General features: G+C 49.3%; 1 protein-coding gene across 2 annotated transcripts in view; it reads right to left on the bottom strand.

The window, feature by feature from the left end:
- LOC138681058 (uncharacterized) overlaps positions 1-20,151 on the bottom strand; it is a 137,646-nt gene that overhangs the window by 22,423 nt on the left and 95,072 nt on the right. The gene's annotated exons all lie outside the window — the stretch shown is intronic.

Below are 20,151 nucleotides of genomic sequence, written 5' to 3'. Positions count from 1 at the left end.
CATCATCAGTATCTGGTGACCACCTGTCACCTCCATCATCAGTATCTGGTGACCACCTGTCACTTCCATCATCAGTATCTGGTGACCACCCGTCACCTCCATCATCAGTATCTGGTGACCACCCATCACCTCCATCATCAGTATCTGGTGACCACCCATCACCTCCATCATCAGTATCTGGTGACCACCTGTCACCTCCATCATCAGTATCTGGTGACCACCCATCACCTCCATCATCAGTATCTGGTGACCACCCATCACCTCCATCATCAGTATCTGGTGACCACCCATCACCTCCATCATCAGTATCTGGTGACCACCCATCACCTCCATCATCAGTATCTGGTGACCGCCCATCACTTCCATCATCAGTATCTGGTGACCGCCCGTCACCTCCATCATCAGTATCTGGTGACCACCCATCACCTCCATCATCAGTATCTGGTGACCACCCATCACCTCCATCATCAGTATCTGGTGACCACCTGTCACCTCCATCATCAGTATCTGGTGACCACCCATCACCTCCATCATCAGTATCTGGTGACCACCCATCACCTCCATCATCAGTATCTGGTGACTGCCCGTCACCTCCATCATCAGTATCTGGTGACCACCCATCACCTCCATCATCAGTATCTGGTGACCACCTGTCACCTCCATCATCAGTATCTGGTGACCACCCGTCACCTCCATCATCAGTATCTGGTGACCACCCATCACCTCCATCATCAGTATCTGGTGACCGCCCGTCACCTCCATCATCAGTATCTGGTGACCGCCCATCACTTCCATCATCAGTTTCTGGTGACCGCCCGTCACCTCCATCATCAGTATCTGGTGACCGCCCGTCACCTCCATCATCAGAATCTGGTGACCACCCATCACTTCCATCATCAGTATCTGGTGACCACCCATCACCTCCATCATCAGTATCTGGTGACCGCCCATCATTTCCATCATCAGTATCTGGTGACAGCCCGTCACCTCCATCATCAGTATCTGGTGACCGCCCGTCACCTCCATCATCAGTATCTGGTGACCGCCCATCACTTCCATCATCAGTATCTAGTGACCACCCGTCACCTCCATCATCAGTATCTGGTGACAGCTCTTCACCTCCATCATCAGTATCTGGTGACCGCCCGTCACCTCCATCATCAGTATCTGGTGACAGCTCTTCACCTCCATCATCAGTATCTGGTGACCGCCCGTCACCTCCATCATCAGTATCTGGTGACCGCCCGTCACCTCCATAATCAGTATCTGGTGACCGCCCATCACCTGCATCATCAGTATCTGGTGACCACCCGTCACCTCCATCATCAGTATCTGGTGACCACCCGTTGCCTCCATCATCAGTATCTGGTGACCGCTCGTCTCCTCCATCATCAGTATCTGGTGACAGCTCTACACCTCCATCATCAATATCTGGTGACCGCCCGTCACCTCCATAATCAGTATCTGGTGACCACCCGTTACCTCCATCATCAGTTTCTGGAGACCACCCATCACCTCCATCATCAGTATCTGGTGACCGCCCGTCACCTCCATCATCAGTATCTGGTGACAGCTCTTCACCTCCATCATCAGTATCTGGTGACCACCCGTCACCTCCATCATCAGTATCTAGTGACTGCCCTTCACCTCCATCATCAATATCTGGTGACCGCCCATCACCTCCATCATCAGTATCTAGTGACTGCCCTTCACCTCCATCATCAGTATCTGGTGACCACCCATCACCTCCATCATCAGTATCTGGTGACTGACCGTCACCTCCATCATCAGTATCTGGTGACAGCTCTTCACCTCCATCATCAGTATCTGGTGACCGCCCGTCACCTCCATCATCAGTATCTGGTGACCGCCCGTCACCTCCATAATCAGTATCTGGTGACCACCCGTTACCTCCATCATCAGTATCTGGTGACCACCCGTCACCTCCATCATCAGTATCTGGTGACTGCCCGTCACCTCCATAATCAGTATCTGGTGACCGCCCGTCACCTCCATCATCAGTATCTGGTGACCACCCGTCACCTCCATCATCAGTATCTGGTGACTGCCCGTCACCTCCATAATCAGTATCTGGTGACCACCCATCACCTCCATCATCAGTATCTGGTGACTGACCGTCACCTCCATCATCAGTATCTGGTGACAGCTCTTCACCTCCATCATCAGTATCTGGTGACCGCCCGTCACCTCCATCATCAGTATCTGGTGACCGCCCATCACCTCCATAATCAGTATCTGGTGACCACCCGTTACCTCCATCATCAGTATCTGGTGACCACCCGTCACCTCCATCATCAGTATCTGGTGACCACCCGTCACCTCCATCATCAGTATCTGGTGACCACCCGTCACCTCCATCATCAGTATCTGGTGACCACCCGTCACCTCCATCATCAGTATCTGGTGACCACCCGTCACCTCCATCATCAGTATCTGGTGACCACCCGTCACCTCCATCATCAGTATCTGGTGACCACCCGTCACCTCCATCATCAGTATCTGGTGACTGTCCATCACATCTACAATAGATGCGCTTTACAAATAATCTGATCACTGTCCCTATCGGGGCTCACAATCTATGTTCCCTATCAGTCTTTGGAGTGTGGGAGGAAACTCACGAAACATGGGGAAACCAAACTCCTTGCACATGTTGTCCTTGGTTGGATTTGAACCCAGGACCCAGTGCTGCAAATCAACAGTGCTAACCACTGAGCCATCATATACTGCTAACCACTGATCCACCATACAGTGCTAACCACTAAGCTACCATCCTGTACTAACCACTGTGCCACCATACAATGCTAACCACTGAGCCACCATACACTGCTAACCACTGAGGCACCATATAGTGCTAACCACTGAGCCACCATACAGTGCTAACCACTGGGCCATCATAGACTGCTAACCATTGAGCCACCACACAGTACTAACCACTGAGCCACCATACAGTGCTAATCACTGAGCCACTATACAGTACCAACCACTGAGCCATCATACACTGCTAACCACTGAGCCACTACACAGTGCTAACCACTGAGCCACCCTACTGTGCTAACCACTGAGCTACCATACAGTGCTAACCACTGGGCCACCATACAGTGATAACCACTGATCCACAGTACACTGCTAACCACTGAGCCACCATACAGTGCTAACCACTGAGCCACGAGTGATAACCACTGAGCCACAGTACACTGCTAACCATTGAGCCACAATACATTGCTAATAACCGAGTTACTATACAGTGCTAACCACTAAGCCATCATACACTGCTAACCACTGAGCCACCATACAGTGCTAACCACAGCCACCATACAGTGCTAACCACTGAGTCACCATACAGTGCTATCCACAGCCACCATACAGTGCTAACCACTGAGTCACCATGCTGTGCTTATCACTGAGACACCATACACTAACAACTGAGCCACCGTACTGTGCTAACCACTGAGCCATCATACAGTGCTAACCACTGAGCCAACATACAGTGCTAACCACTGGGCCACCATACACTGCTAACCACTGATCCACCATACAGTGCTAACCACTGAGCCACCATACAATGTTAAGCACTGAGCACCACACAGTGCTAACTGCTGAGCCACCATACTATGTTTACCACTGAGCCACCGTAGAGGGCTAATCACTGAGCCACCACACAGTGCTAACCACTGAGCCACCATACTGTGGTAACCACTGAGCCACCATACTGTGCTTATCACTGAGCCACCATACAGTGCTAATCATTGAGCCACCACAGTGCTAACCACTGAGCCACGATACAGTACTAACCATTGAGCCATCATACAGTGCTAACCGTGAGCCATCATACACTGCTAACCACTGAGCCAGCCTACAGTGCTAATCACTGAGCCATCATACACTGCACAGCACTGAGTCACTATACAGTACTAACCTCAGAGCCACCATACTGTCCTTATCACTGAGCCACCATACAGTGCTAACCACTGAGCCACCACACAGTGCTAACCACGTAGCCATCATACACTGCACTGAGCCACCCTACAGTGCTAATCACTGAGCCATCATACACTGCACAGCACTGAGTCACCATACAGAACTAACCTCAGAGCCACCATAATGTCCTTATCACTGAGCCACCATACTGTCCTTATCACTGAGCCACCATACAGTGCTAACCACTTAGCCATCATACACTGCACTGAGCCACCCTACAGTGCTAATCACAGAGCCATCATACACTGCACAGCAGTCACCATACAGTACTAACCTCAGAGCCACCATACAGTGCTAACCACTGAGCTACCATACAGTGCTAACCACTGGGTCACCATACAGTGATAACCACTGAGCCACAGTACACTGCTAACCACTGAGCCACCATAGTGCTAACCACTGAGCCACCAGTGATAACCACTGAGCCGCAGTACACTGCTAACCACTGAGCAACAATACAGTGCTAATCACTGAGCCACCCTACAGTGCTAATCACTGAGCCATCATACACTGCACAGCACTGAGTCACCATATAGCACTAACCTCAGCCACCATAATGTCCTTATCACTGAGCCACCATACTGTCCTTATCACTGAGCCACCATACAGTGCTAACCACTTAGCCATCATACACTGCACTGAGCCACCCTACAGTGCTAATCACAGAGCCATCATACACTGCACAGCAGTCACCATACAGTACTAACCTCAGAGCCACCATACAGTGCTAACCACTGAGCTACCATACAGTGCTAACCACTGGGCCACCATACAGTGATAACCACTGAGCCACAGTACACTGCTAACCACCGAGCCACCATAGTGCTAACCACTGAGCCACCAGTGATAACCACTGAGCCACAGTACACTGCTAACCACTGAGCAACAATACAGTGCTAATCACTGAGCTACTATACAGTGCTAACCACTGAGCCATCATACACTGCTAACCACTGAGCCACCATACAGTGCTAACCACAGCCACCATACAGTACTAACCACTGAGCCACCATACTGTGCTTATCACTGAGCCACCATACAGTGCTAATCACTGAGCCACCACACAGTGCTAACCAGTAAGCCATCATACTGTGATAACCACTTAGCCATCATACACTGCGCTGAGCCACCCTACAGTGCTAATCACTGAGCCATCATACACTGCACAGCACTGGGTCACCATACAGTATTAACCTCAGAGACACCATAATGTCCTTATCACTGAGCCACCATACTGTCCTTATCACTGAGCCACCATACTGTCCTTATCACTGAGCCACCATACACTGCACTGAGCCACCCTACAGTGCTAATCACAGAGCCATCATACACTGCACAGCAGTCACCATACAGTACTAACCTCAGAGCCACCATACAGTGCTAACCACTGAGCTACCATACAGTGCTAACCACTGGGTCACCATACAGTGATAACCACTGAGCCACAGTACACTGCTAACCACTGAGCCACCATAGTGCTAACCACTGAGCCACCAGTGATAACCACTGAGCCACAGTACACTGCTAACCACTGAGCAACAATACAGTGCTAATCACTGAGCCACCCTACAGTGCTAATCACTGAGCCATCATACACTGCACAGCACTGAGTCACCATACAGCACTAACCTCAGAGCCACCATAATGTCCTTATCACTGAGCCACCATACTGTCCTTATCACTGAGCCACCATACAGTGCTAACCACTTAGCCATCATACACTGCACTGAGCCACCCTACAGTGCTAATCACAGAGCCATCATACACTGCACAGCAGTCACCATACAGTACTAACCTCAGAGCCACCATACAGTGCTAACCACTGAGCTACCATACAGTGCTAACCACTGGGCCACCATACAGTGATAACCACTGAGCCACAGTACACTGCTAACCACCGAGCCACCAGTGATAACCACTGAGCCACAGTACACTGCTAACCACTGAGCAACAATACAGTGCTAATCACTGAGCTACTATACAGTGCTAACCACTGAGCCATCATACACTGCTAACCACTGAGCCACCATACAGTGCTAACCACAGCCACCATACAGTACTAACCACTGAGCCACCATACTGTGCTTATCACTGAGCCACCATACAGTGCTAATCACTGAGCCACCACACAGTGCTAACCAGTAAGCCATCATACTGTGATAACCACTTAGCCATCATACACTGCGCTGAGCCACCCTACAGTGCTAATCACTGAGCCATCATACACTGCACAGCACTGAGTCACCATACAGTATTAACCTCAGAGACACCATAATGTCCTTATCACTGAGCCACCATACTGTCCTTATCACTGAGCCACCATACTGTCCTTATCACTGAGCCACCATACACTGCACTGAGCCACCCTACAGTGCTAATCACAGAGCCATCATACACTGCACAGCAGTCACCATACAGTACTAACCTCAGAGCCACCATACAGTGCTAACCACTGAGCTACCATACAGTGCTAACCACTGGGTCACCATACAGTGATAACCACTGAGCCACAGTACACTGCTAACCACTGAGCCACCATACAGTGCTAACCACTGAGCCACAAGTGATAACCACTGAGCCACAGTACACTGCTAACCACTGAGCAACAATACAGTGCTAATCACTGAGCCACTATACAGTGCTAACCACTGAGCCATCATACACTGCTAACCACTGAGCCACCATACAGTGCTAACCACAGCCACCATACTGTGCTTATCACTGAGACACCATGCAGTGCTAATCACTGAGCCACCACACAGTACTAACCATTGAGCCACCATACAGCGCTAACCACTGAGCCATCATACACTGCTAACCACTGAGCCACCCTACAGTGCTAATCACTGAGCCATCATACACTGCACAGCACTGAGTCACCATACAATACTAACCTCAGAGCCACCATACGGTGCTAACCACTGAGCTGCCATACACTGCTAACCACTGGCCCATCATACTGTGCTAACCACTGAGCCACTATAGAGTACTAACAACTGAGCCGTCATACACTGCACTGAGCCACCCTACAGTGCTAATCACAGAGCCATCATACACTGCACAGCAGTCACCATACAGTACTAACCTCAGAGCCACCATACAGTGCTAACCACTGAGCTACCATACAGTGCTAACCACTGGGCCACCATACAGTGATAACCACTGAGCCACAGTACACTGATAACCACCGAGCCACCATAGTGCTAACCACTGAGCCACCATGATAACCACTGAGCCACAGTACACTGCTAACCACTGAGCAACAATACAGTGCTAATCACTGAGCTACTATACAGTGCTAACCACTGAGCCATCATACACTGCTAACCACTGAGCCACCATACAGTGCTAACCACAGCCACCATACAGTACTAACCACTGAGCCACCATACTGTGCTTATCACTGAGCCACCATACAGTGCTAATCACTGAGCCACCACACAGTGCTAACCAGTAAGCCATCATACTGTGATAACCACTTAGCCATCATACACTGCGCTGAGCCACCCTACAGTGCTAATCACTGAGCCATCATACACTGCACAGCACTGAGTCACCATACAGTATTAACCTCAGAGACACCATAATGTCCTTATCACTGAGCCACCATACTGTGCTTATCACTGAGCCACCATACTGTCCTTATCACTGAGCCACCATACACTGCACTGAGCCACCCTACAGTGCTAATCACAGAGCCATCATACACTGCACAGCAGTCACCATACAGTACTAACCTCAGAGCCACCATACAGTGCTAACCACTGAGCTACCATACAGTGCTAACCACTGGGTCACCATACAGTGATAACCACTGAGCCACAGTACACTGCTAACCACTGAGCCACCATACAGTGCTAACCACTGAGCCACAAGTGATAACCACTGAGCCACAGTACACTGCTAACCACTGAGCAACAATACAGTGCTAATCACTGAGCCACTATACAGTGCTAACCACTGAGCCATCATACACTGCTAACCACTGAGCCACCATACAGTGCTAACCACAGCCACCATACTGTGCTTATCACTGAGACACCATGCAGTGCTAATCACTGAGCCACCACACAGTACTAACCATTGAGCCACCATACAGCGCTAACCACTGAGCCATCATACACTGCTAACCACTGAGCCACCCTACAGTGCTAATCACTGAGCCATCATACACTGCACAGCACTGAGTCACCATACAATACTAACCTCAGAGCCACCATACGGTGCTAACCACTGAGCTGCCATACACTGCTAACCACTGGCCCATCATACAGTGCTAACCACTGAGCCACAGTACACTGCTAACCACTGAGCCGCCATACTGTGCTAACCACTGAGCCACTATAGAGTACTAACAACTGAGCCGTCATACACTAACAACTGAGCCACCGTACTGTGCTAACCACTGAGCCATCATACAGTGCTAACCACTGAGCCAACATACAGTGCTAACCACTGGGCCACCATACACTGCTAACCACTGATCCACCATACAGTGCTAACCACTGAGCCACCATACAGTGTTAAGCACTGAGCACCACACAGTGCTAACTGCTGAGCCACCATACTATGTTTACCACTGAGCCACCGTAGAGGGCTAATCACTGAGCCACCACACAGTGCTAACCACTGAGCTGCCATACGGTGCTAACCACTGAGCCACAATACTGTGCTAACCACTGATCCATCATACACAGCAAACCACTGAGCCACCATACATTGCTAACCACTGAGCCATCATACATTCTAACCACTGAGCCACCAGTGCTAACCACTGAGCCACCATACAGTGCTAACCATCGCACCTCACCGCCTGTGCGCTCGACCCAATCCCATCCCACCTCCTCCCCAACCTCACCACCACACTAATCCCCTCCCTAACCCACCTCTTCAACCCATCACTAACTTCTGGCACCTTCTGTTTTGCTGAAAGATGAGAAAAAGAGGTTAGATTATACTCACCATGATGCTGGTGGGCTTAGCTCACCTTCCATTTTGGGGGTAATAGGTTCCCTTTAAAAAGCCAACCCTCGATCCCAACTGCTATGTCCAGCTATCGCCCAATATCACTGCTCCCTTTCGCTTCCAAACTCCTGGAGCAGAACGTCCATGCTCAACTTTCCTCCCACCTCTCATCTAACTTGCTCTTTGACAATCTACAATCTGGTTTCCGCCCCATCACTCAACTGAGACAGCCCTGACCAAAATCACTAACGACCTACTTACCGCCAAAGCTAACAGACAATTCTCTGTACTCCTCCTTCTAGACCTCTCCTCTGCTTTCGACACAGTTGACCACTGCCTCCTACTACAGATCCTCTCCTCCTTTGGCATCAAAGACCTCACCCTATCCTGGATCTCCTCGTACCTTTCCAACCGCACGTTCAGCGTCTCCCACTCCCACACCACCTCCTCATCCCACCCTCTCTCTGTTGGAGTCCCCAAGGCTCTGTTCTAGGTCCCCTACTCCTCTCAATCTATACACTCGGCCTGGGACAACTCATAAAGTCCCATGGATTCCAGTACCACCTTTATGCTGATGACACTCAGATCTACCTCTCTGGCCCAGACGTCACCGCTCTGCTGTCCAGAATCCCAGAGTGTCTATCAGCCATATCCTCCTTCTTCTCCTCTCGCTTCCTCAAATTCAATGTGGACAAACCTGAACTCATCATCTTTCCTCCATCTCATAGATCTTTCATACCTGACCTATCTATCGCAATTAAGGACATAACGCTTTCCCCCGTACCCAGTAGCATAGCTACTGGGGGGCAGAGGGTGCGCGTGCCCCGGTGCTCTGAGGGGGCCCACCTGGAGCTACGCTACTGTAACTGTATCGGCGCGCTGCTATCGATCTCCCTGCTCTGCAGCCCGGCCGCTATGAGGCCCCTGAGCAGGCGGGCCCCCCCGGTGCCAGCAGTGGGCCCCCCGCCTGTCATCGCAGGGTCAGCTCTACCAGCATTAAGCCAGTACAGCTGACTGCAATGATGAGGGAAGGAGCGCTGCACTGCGCTCCTTCCCCCATCATCCCCCTGTCAGCGTCTGACGTCGGCGACACTGACAGGGGGCGCAATGAGTCACTGCCCGGCGCCAAGAAGAGCGGGAGCAGCGCAGGAACCAGGAAGAGAGGTGAGTGTTTATTTTTTAAGGGGTGCTGCCTTATAGTACAGAATCTGCCTATGGGGGGGTCTGCCTAATACTACAGGGTCTGCTTATAGGGGGGTCTACCTAATGCTACAGGGTCTGCCTATGGGGGGTCTGCCTAATACTACAGGGTCTGCCTATAGGGGGTCTACCTAATGCTACAGGGTCTGCCTATGGGGGGGTCTGCCTAATACTACAGGGTCTGCCTATGAGGGGGGTTCTGCCTAATACTACAGGGTCTGCCTATAGGGGGGTCTGCCTAATACTACAGGGTCTGCCTATGAGGGGGTTCTGCCTAATACTACAGGGTCTGCCAATAGGGGGGTCTGCCTAATACTACAGGGTCTGCCTATGAGGGGGTTCTGCCTAATACTACAGGGTCTGCCTATGAGGGGGGTTCTGCCTAATACTACAGGGTCTGCTTATAGGGGGGTCTACCTAATACTACAGGGTCTGCTTATGGGGGGCTGCCTAATACTACAGAGTCTGCCTATGAGGGGGGTTCTGCCTAATACTACAGGGTCTGCCTAATATTACAGGGTCTGCCTATGAGGGGGGTTCTGCCTAATACTGCAGGGTCTGCCTGTGGGGGGTCTGCCTAATACTACAGGGTCTGCCTATGGGGGGTCTGCCTTATAATACCGGGTCTGCCTATGGAGGGGTCTGCCTAATACTACAAGGTCTGCCTTTGGGGGGTTTGCCTAATGCTACAGGGTCTGCCTTATACTACAGGGTCTGCCTATGGAGGGGTCTGCCTAATACTACAGGGTCTGCCTATGGGAGGTCTGCCTTATAATACAGGGTCTGCCTATGGAGGGGCCTGCCTAATACTACAGGGTCTGCCTTTGGGGGGTCTGCCTTTTGCTACAGGGTCTGCCTATGGGGGGTCTGCCTTATATTACAGGGTCTGCCTATGGGGGGTCTGCCTTATATTACAGGGTCTGCCTATGGGGGGTCTGCATAATACTACAGGGTCTGCCTATGGGGGGTCTGCCTAATGCTACAGGGTCTGCCTATGGGGGTCTGCATTATACTACAGGGTCTGCCTATGGGGGGTCTGCCTTATAGTACAGAGTCTGCCTATGGGGGGGCTGCCTTATACTACAGGGTCTGCCTATAGGGGTAACATAACATAGTAACATAGTAAGGCCGAAAAAAGACATTTGTCCATCCAGTTCAGCCTATATTCCATCATAATAAATCCCCAGATCTACGTCCTTCTACAGAACCTAATTACATAGTAACATAGTAACATAGTTAGTAAGGCCGAAAAAAGACATTTGTCCATCCAGTTCAGCCTATATTCCATCATAATAAATCCCCAGATCTACATCCTTCTACAGAACCTAATTGTATGATACAATATTGTTCTGCTCCAGGAAGACATCCAGGCCTCTCTTGAACCCCTCGACTGAGTTCGCCATCACCACCTCCTCAGGCAAGCAATTCCAGATTCTCACTGCCTAACAGTAAAGAATCCTCTTCTATGTTGGTGGAAAAACCTTCTCTCCTCCAGACGCAAAGAATGCCCCCTTGTGCCCGTCACCTTCCTTGGTATAAACAGATCCTCAGCGAGATATTTGTATTGTCCCCTTATATACTTATACATGGTTATTAGATCGCCCCTCAGTCGTCTTTTTTCTAGACTAAATAATCCTAATTTCGCTAATCTATCTGGGTATTGTAGTTCTCCCATCCCCTTTATTAATTTTGTTGCCCTCCTTTGTACTGTCTCTAGTTCCATTATATCCTTCCTGAGCACCGGTGCCCAAAACTGGACACAGTACTCCATGTGCGGTCTAACTAGGGATTTGTACAGAGGCAGTATAATGCTCTCATCATCTGTATCCAGACCTCTTTTAATGCACTCCATGATCCTGTTTGCCTTGGCAGCTGCTGCCTGGCACTGGCTGCTCCAGGTAAGTTTATCATTAACTAGGATCCCCAAGTCCTTCTCCCTGTCAGATTTACCCAGTGGTTTCCCATTCAGTGTGTAATGGTGATATTGATTCCTTCTTCCCATGTGTATAACCTTACATTTATCATTGTTAAACCTCATCTGCCACCTTTCAGCCCAAGTTTCCAACCTATCCAGATCCATCTGTAGCAGAATACTATCTTCTCTTGTATTAACTGCTTTACATAGTTTTGTATCATCTGCAAATATCGATATTTTACTGTGTAAACCTTCTACCAGATCATTAATGAATATGTTGAAGAGAACAGGTCCCAATACTGACCCCTGCGGTACCCCACTGGTCACAGCGACCCAGTTAGAGACTATACCATTTATAACCACCCTCTGCTTTCTATCACTAAGCCAGTTACTAACCCATTTACACACATTTTCCCCCAGACCAAGCATTCTCATTTTGTGTACCAACCTCTTGTGCGGCACGGTATCAAACGCTTTGGAAAAATCGAGATATACCACGTCCAATGACTCACCGTGGTCCAGCCTATAGCTCACCTCTTCATAAAAACTGATTAGATTGGTTTGACAGGAGCGATTTCTTATAAACCCATGCTGATATGGAGTTAAATTGAGATAATCCAGAATAACATCCCTCAGAAACCCTTCAAATATTTTACCAATAATAGAGGTTAGACTTACTGGCCTATAATTTCCAGGTTCACTTTTAGAGCCCTTTTTGAATATTGGCACCACATTTGCTATGCGCCAGTCCTGCGGAACAGACCCTGTCGCTATAGAGTCCCTAAAAATAAGAAATAATGGTTTATCTATTACATTACTTAGTTCTCTTAGTACTCGTGGGTGTATGCCATCCGGACCCGGAGATTTATCTATTTTAATCTTATTTAGCCGGTTTCGCACCTCTTCTTGGGTTAGATTGGTGACCCTTAATATAGGGTTTTCATTGTTTCTTGGGATTTCACCTAGCATTTCATTTTCCACCGTGAATACCGTGGAGAAGAAGGTGTTTAATATGTTAGCTTTTTCCTCGTCATCTACAACCATTCTTTCCTCACTATTTTTTAAGGGGCCTACATTTTCAGTTTTTATTCTTTTATACTATTGATATAGTTGAAGAACAGTTTGGGATTAGTTTTACTCTCCTTAGCAATGTGCTTCTCTGTTTCCTTTTTGGCAGCTTTAATTAGTTTTTTAGATAAAGTATTTTTCTCCCTATAGTTTTTTAGAGCTTCAATGGTGCCATCCTGCTTTAGTAGTGCAAATGCTTTCTTTTTACTGTTAATTGCCTGTCTTACTTCTTTGTTTAGCCACATTGGGTTTTTCCTATTTCTAGTTCTTTTATTCCCACAAGGTATAAACCGCTTACAGTGCCTATTTAGGATGTTCTTAAACATTTTCCATTTATTATCTGTATTCTTATTTCTGAGGATATTGTCCCAGTCTACCAGATTAAGGGCATCTCTAAGCTGTTCAAACTTTGCCTTCCTAAAGTTCAGTGTTTTTTTGACTCCCTGACAAGTCTCCCTAGTGAAAGACAGGTGAAACTGTACAATATTGTGGTCGCTATTTCCTAGATGCCCGACCACCTGCAGATTTGTTATTCTGTCAGGTCTATTAGATAGTATTAGGTCTAAAAGTGCTGCTCCTCTGGTTGGATTCTGCACCAATTGTGAAAGATAATTTTTCTTGGTTATTAGCAGAAACCTGTTGCCTTTATGGGTTTCACAGGTTTCTGTTTCCCAGTTAATATCCGGGTAGTTAAAGTCCCCCATAACCAGGACCTCATTATGGGTTGCAGCTTCATCTATCTGCTTTAGAAGTAGACTTTCCATGATTTCTGTTATATTTGGGGGTTTGTAACAGACCCCAATGAGAATTTTGTTACCATTTTTCCCTCCATGAATTTCGACCCATATGGACTCGACATCCTCATTTCCTTCGCTAATATCCTCCCTTAAAGTGGACTTTAGACAAGACTTTACATAGAGACAAACCCCTCCTCCTCTCCGATTTTTACGATCCTTTCTAAACAGACTGTAACCCTGTAAGTTAACTGCCCAGTCATAGCTTTCATCTAACCATGTCTCGGTTATTCCCACTATGTCAAAGTTACCTGTAGATATTTCTGCTTCTAGTTCTTCCATCTTGTTTGTCAGGCTTCTGGCGTTTGCGAGCATGCAGTTTAGAGGATTTTGTTTTGTTCCAATCTCCTTGCTGTGGATTTTTTTAGAAATGTTTTTACCTCCCTTCTGAGTATGTTTTCCTGGGTCTTCTTTGGTAGAGTCTAATGTTTTTCTTCCCGTCCCCTCTTCTTCTAGTTTAACGCCCTCCTGATGAGTGTAGCGAGTCTTCTGGCGAATGTGTGTTTCCCAGGTTTGTTGAGGTGTAGTCCGTCTCTGGCGAGGAGTCCATCATACCAGTAATTCACACCGTGGTCCAGGAATCCGAATCCTTGTTGTCTGCACCATCGTCTTAGCCAGTTGTTTGCATCAAGGATCCTGTTCCATCTCCTGGTGCCATGCCCGTCTACTGGAAGGATAGAAGAAAAAACTACCTGTGCATCCAGTTCCTTTACTTTCTTCCCCAACTCTTCAAAGTCTTTGCAGATTGTCGGTAGGTCCTTCCTTGCCGTGTCATTGGTGCCAACATGTATCAGAAGAAATGGGTGGACGTCCTTGGAGCTGAAGAGCTTTGGTATCCTATCGGTCACATCCTTGATCATCGCACCTGGAAGGCAGCATACTTCTCTTGCAGTTATGTCCGGTCTGCAGATGGCTGCTTCTGTGCCTCCACCACCACTCTTCGTTGCTTCTTGGCTGTACTTTTTGCTGTCACTTGTTGCTGTGTGCCCTTTTCTTTTTTGCTTGCTGGTATTGCTTCATCCTTAGGTGTGCCATCTTCATCCTCTACAAAGATTTGATATCGGTTCTTCAGTTGTGTGGTTGGGTGCTGCCTTATAGTACAGGGTCTGCCTATAGGGGTGCTGTGTTATACTACAGGGTCTGCCTATAGGGGTGCTGCCTTATAGTACAGGGTCTGCCTATAGGGGTGCTGCTTTATACTACAGGGTCTGCCTGCAGGTGCTACCTTATACTACAGGGTCTGCCTATGAGGTGCTGCCTTATACTACAGAGTCTGCCTATGGGTGCTGCCTTGTGCTATAGAGTCTGCCTATGGGAGTGCATTATACAATATAGAGTAGGCCTATGGGGAGTGCATTATACGATATTGAGGACTATCTGGTGCATTATACTATATTGAGGACGATCTGGTGCATTATACTATATGGAGGCTATCTAGAGGGGCATCATACAGTGTGGGGATTACAGTGCTGGAGCCATCAGTTTGGAGGCTACAAAGGGGTCAGTATACTGTGTATAAGAGAGCATCATGCTGTGTATAGGGGAGCTGTACAGGAGGCAGACTCGGGACATTATTAAATGTAAAGTGGGCACTTATTGTTATAGGGGAACGGAGCTTACTGTGACTATCAAAGGGGCACACAGGACAATATTACTTTCTAGGGGGCAAAATATGGGCACTGTTTTCTAGGGCACTTGCACCCGGCATTGCTATATTATAGAGGGGTGCCTTAGAATTTAGAGGGCATAGAGAATCACACAGCAGTGGCAGTAATAGGGACACATACGGCAGCAGCGGCTCAGTATTGGGATATCAGGTGCAGTAATAGGGACACATACGGCAGCAGCGGCTCAGTATTGGGATATCAGGTGCAGTAATAGGGACACATACGGCAGCAGCGGCTCAGTATTGGGGTATCAGGTGTAGTAATAGGGACACATACGGCAGCAGCGGCTCGGTATTGGGATATCAGGTGCAGTAATAGGGACACATACGGCAGCAGCGGCTCAGTATTGGGGTATCAGGTGCAGTAATAGGGACACATATGGCAGCAGAGGCTCAGTATTGGGGTATCAGGTGCAGTAATAGGGACACATACGGCAGCAGCGGCTCAGTATTGGGGTATCAGGTGCAGTAATAGGGACACATATGGCAGCAGAGGCTCAGTATTGGGGTATCAGGTGCAGTAATAGGGACACATACGGCAGCAGCGGCTCAGTATTGGGGTATCAGGTGCAGTAATAGGGACACATACGGCAGCAGCGGCTCAGTATTGGGGTATCAGGTGTAGTAATAGGGACACATACGGCAGCAGCGGCTCGGTATTGGGATATCAGGTGCAGTAATAGGGACACATACGGCAGCAGCGGCTCAGTATTGGGGTATCAGGTGCAGTAATAGGGACACATACGGCAGCAGCAGCTCAGTATTGGGGTATCAGGTGCAGTAATAGGGACACATACGGCAGCAGCGGCTCAGTATTGGGGTATCAGGTGCAGTAATAAGGACACATACGGCAGCAGCGGCTCAGTATTGGGGTATCAGGTGCAGTAATAGGGACACATACGGCAGCAGTGGCTCAGTATTGGGGTATCAGGTGCAGTAATAGGGTCACATACGGCAGCAGTGGCTCAGTATTGGGGTATCAGGTGCAGTAATAAGGACACATACGGCAGCAGCAGCTCAGTATTGGGGTATCAGGTGCAGTAATAGGGACACATACGGCAGCAGTGGCTCAGTATTGGGGTATCAGATGCAGTGATAGGGACACATACGGCAGCAGCGGCTCAGTATTGGGGTATCAGGTGCAGTAATAGGGACACATACGGCAGCAGAGGTTCAGTATTGGGGTATCAGGTGTAGTAATAGGGACACATACGGCAGCAGCGGCTCAGTATTGGGGTATCAGGTGCAGTAATAAGGACACATATAGCAGCAGAGGCTCAGTATTGGGGTATCAGGTGCAGTAATAGGGACACATACGGCAGCAGGGGCTCAGTATTGTGGTATCAGGTGCAGTAATAGGGACACATACGGCAGCAGCGGCTCAGTATTGGGGTATCAGGTGCAGTAATAGGGACACATACGGCAGCAGAGGCTCAGTATTGGGGTATCAGGTGCAGTAATAGGGACACATACGGCAGCAGCGGCTCAGTATTGGGGTATCAGGTGCAGTAATAGGGACACATACGGCAGCAGCGGCTCAGTATTGGGGTATCAGGTGCAGTAATAGGGACACATACGGCAGCAGCGGCTCAGTATTGGGGTATCAGGTGCAGTAATAGGGACACATACGGCAGCAGAGGCTCAGTATTGGGGTAACAGGTGCAGTAATAGGGACACATACGGCAGCAGTGGCTCAGTATTGGGGTATCAGGTGCAGTAATAGGGACACATACGACAGCAGTGGCTCAGTATTGGGGTATCAGGTGTAGTAATAGGGACACATACGGCAGCAGCAGCTCAGTATTGGGGTATCAGGGTCAGTAATAGGGTCACATACGACAGCAGAGGTTCAGTATTGGGGTATCAGGGGCAGTAATAGGGACACATACGGCAGCAGCAGCTCAGTATTGGGGTATCAGATGCAGTAATAGGGACACATACGGCAGCAGCGGCTCAGTATTGGGGTATCAGGTGCAGTAATAGGGACACATACGGCAGCAGCGATTCAGTATTGGGGTATCAGGTGCAGTAATAGGGACACATACGGCAGCAGCGGATCAGTATTGGGGTATCAGGGGCAGTAATAGGGACACATACGGCAGCAGCGGCTCAGTATTGGGGTATCAGGGTCAGTAATAGGGTCACATACGGCAGCAGCGGATCAGTATTGGGGTATCAGGTGCAGTAATAGGGACACATACGGCAGCAGAGACTCAGTATTGGGGCATCAGGTGCAGTAATAGGGACACATACGGCAGCAGCGATTCAGTATTGGGGTATCAGGTGCAGTAATAGGGACACATACGGCAGCAGCGGATCAGTATTGGGGTATCGGGCAGTAATAGGGTCACATACGGCAGCAGCGGATCAGTGTTGGGGTATCAGGTGCAGTAATAGGGACACATACGGCAGCAGAGACTCAGTATTGGGGCATCAGGTGCAGTAATAGGGACACATACGGCAGCAGCGGCTCAGTATTGGGGTATCAGGGGCAGTAATAGGGTCACATACGGCAGCAGCAGCTCAGTATTGGGGTATCAGGTGCAGTAATAGGGACACATACGGCAGCAGCGGCTCAGTATTGGGGTATCAGGTGCAGTAATAGGGACACATACGGCAGCAGCGGCTCAGTATTGGGGTATCAGGGTCAGTAATAGGGACACATACGGCAGCAGAGGTTCAGTATTGGGGAATCAGGGGCAGTAATAGGGACACATACGGCAGCAGCAGCTCAGTATTGGGGTATCAGGTGCAGTAATAGGGACACATACGGCAGCAGCGGCTCAGTATTGGGGTATCAGGTGCAGTAATAGGGACACATACGGCAGCAGCGGCTCAGTATTGGGGTATCAGGTGCAGTAATAGGGACACATACAGCAGCAGAGGCTCAGTATTGGGGTATCAGGGGCAGTAATAGGGACACATACGGCAGCAGCGGCTCAGTATTGGGGTATCAGGGGCAGTAATAGGGACACATACGGCAGCAGCGGCTCAGTATTGGGATATCAGATGCAGTAATAGGGACACATACGGCAGCAGCGGCTCAGTATTGGGGTATCAGGTGCAGTAATAGGGACACATACGGCAGCAGCGGCTCAGTATTGGGGTATCAGGTGCAGTAATAAGGACACATACGGCAGCAGTGGTTCAGTATTGGGGTATCAGGTGCAGTAATAGGGACACATACGGCAGCAGTGGCTCAGTATTGGGGTATCAGGTGCAGTAATAGGGACACATACGGCAGCAGAGGCTCAGTATTGGGGTATCAGGTGCAGTAATAGGACACATACAGCAGCAGCGGCTCAGTATTGGGGTATCAGGTGCAGTAATAGGGACACATACGGCAGCAGTGGCTCAGTATTGGGGTATCAGGTGCAGTAATAGGGACACATACGGCAGCAGCGGCTCAGTATTGGGGTATCAGATGCAGTAATAGGGACACATACGGCAGCAGCGGCTCAGTATTGGGGTATCAGGTGCAGTAATAAGGACACATACGGCAGCAGAGGCTCAGTATTGGGGTATCAGGTGCAGTAATAGGGACACATACGGCAGCAGCGGCTCAGTATTGGGGTATCAGGGGCAGTAATAGGGACACATACGGCAGCAGCGGCTCAGTATTGGGGTATCAGGTGCAGTAATAGGGTCACATACGGCAGCAGCGGCTCAGTATTGGGGTATCAGGTGTAGTAATAGGGACACATATGGCAGCAGCGGCTCAGTATTGGGATATCAGGTGCAGTAATAGGGACACATATGGCAGCAGCGGCTCAGTATTGGGGTATCAGGTGCAGTAATAGGGACACATACGGCAGCAGCGGCTCAGTATTAGGGTATCAGGTGTAGTAATAGGGACACATATGGCAGCAGCGGCTCAGTATTGGGGTATCAGGTGCAGTAATAGGGTCACATACGACAGCAGAGGTTCAGTATTGGGGTATCAGGGGCAGTAATAGGGACACATACGGCAGCAGCAGCTCAGTATTGGGGTATCAGATGCAGTAATAAGGACACATACGGCAGCAGCGGCTCAGTATTGGGGTATCAGGTGCAGTAATAGGGACACATACGGCAGCAGCAGCTCAGTATTGGGGTATCAGATGCAGTAATAAGGACACATACGGCAGCAGCGGCTCAGTATTGGGGTATCAGGTGCAGTAATAGGGACACATACGGCAGCAGCAGCTCAGTATTGGGGTATCAGATGCAGTAATAAGGACACATACGGCAGCAGCGGCTCAGTATTGGGGTATCAGGTGCAGTAATAGGGACACATACGGCAGCAGCGGCTCAGTATTGGGGTATCAGGTGCAGTAATAGGGACACATACGGCAGCAGAGGCTCAGTATTGAGGTATCAGGTGCAGTAATAGGGACACATACGGCAGCAGCGGCTCAGTATTGGGGTATCAGGTGCAATAATAAGGACACATAAGGCAGCAGCGGCTCAGTATTGGGATATCAGGTGCAGTAATAGGGACACATACGGCAGCAGAGGCTCAGTATTGGGGTATCAGGTGCAGTAATAGGGACACATACGGCAGC

Source organism: Ranitomeya imitator, chromosome 5 (genome assembly GCF_032444005.1).
Source record: "Ranitomeya imitator isolate aRanImi1 chromosome 5, aRanImi1.pri, whole genome shotgun sequence".
NCBI lineage: Eukaryota > Metazoa > Chordata > Amphibia > Anura > Dendrobatidae > Ranitomeya > Ranitomeya imitator.
Note: the sequence above shows the minus strand (reverse complement) of the source record. Positions and strands in the feature narration are given on the sequence as shown.